This window comes from Piliocolobus tephrosceles, chromosome 1 (genome assembly GCF_002776525.5).
Source record: "Piliocolobus tephrosceles isolate RC106 chromosome 1, ASM277652v3, whole genome shotgun sequence".
Classification (NCBI taxonomy): domain Eukaryota; kingdom Metazoa; phylum Chordata; class Mammalia; order Primates; family Cercopithecidae; genus Piliocolobus; species Piliocolobus tephrosceles.
In genome coordinates this window covers 101,773,203-101,774,604 of record NC_045434.1, presented here as the reverse complement: position 1 = coordinate 101,774,604, position 1,402 = coordinate 101,773,203, and positions in this window count along the sequence as shown.

Sequence of the window (1,402 nt, the reverse complement as noted above, 5' to 3'; positions counted from 1 at the left end):
CCACTAGTGGGTTATATTTTTTGCATACTGTATGCAACGCTATGAAATGACTATTTAACTTTGTACTCTGGACAGAGGAGCTGTGTATACAAGGCATTTTCCTGACAAAAACATACTCCTATCTAAAGAAATAGGGAAATAGTTAAGGACATAGGCTTTGGAGCCACACAGATACAGATTTGACAGTCAAGACTAACGCAAGCTATGTGACTTGGGCAAGTTTTCTGATCTCTCTGTGTTTCTGAGTCCTGGTCTGTAAAGTGGGGATTATACTCCCTCAGTCAGTAGGTTGGGAAAAAGTTTGAGTACGATGATGTATTTGAAGTTCATAACACAATGGTTAGCACATAGCTAATGAGTATATATATACTCATACTTAATGAGTATGTGTGTGTGTGTGTGTGTGTGTGTGTGTGTGTGTGTGTATATATATTTAATTGCTTGGAAAATTCCTATTAACTTTTCAAGGTATTGTTCAACTTTCAACTATCACTGAATATTAACCCAGGCTATTTGCTCTGTCCTTCCTATTGTACTTTGCACATTCCAGTATTACAACCCTTATTACACCCTGTCATATTTCTTTATTTGCATGTCTGTCTCCACAAATAGACTATGAATGACTCCAAACAAGAAACTCTGCTTTATTCTGGGCTTGGCATATAGGAACATCTCAGTGAACATTTCTCGGATGGATGGATGGAAGGATGGAGGGATAGATAAAGGAGAGTTGGAAAATATATAAATGACCTATCAGAACAAAACCTCCTGAGACCAGTAGTCAGCTTGAATAGATTTCTAGAGCAGGGATACCCAGCTGGATAAGATCTGACACTTGAAGACATCAAGAAGGTTAGAGATGGCTGGGCATGAAGGCTCATGCCTATAATCCCAGTACTCTGGGAGGCTGAGGCAGGAGGATCACTTGAGCCTAGAATTTTGAGACCTCCGTGGGCAACATAGGGATACCTCTATAAAATTTAAAAATTTGTTAAAAACCTAGCCAGGTGTGCTGGTGTGCAGCTGTGGTCCCAGCCACTCAGGAGGCTGAGGTAGAAGAACCACTTGGTCTGGGAAGTTGAAGATCATGCCACTGCACTCCAGTGTTCTGAGTGACAGTGCAAGACCCCATCTCAAAACTACAACAACAACAAAACCAAAAAAAGAAAAAGAAGAAGAAGGTTAAAGAAAAAATATCTATGTCTAAACTAATAACTTCAGCAATGGCTTCCCCATCATCTCTCCTGCTGCTTGCTACACTCTGTTCCCACACAACAGCCTGAGAGAGTTTTTAAAAGTAAAATCAAATCCTATGTCTCACCTATTTAAAACCTTTCTATAGCTTCCCATTCCACTTGCTATACACTCTAAACTGATCTCCAGCTCTCTCGGGCACTGCATG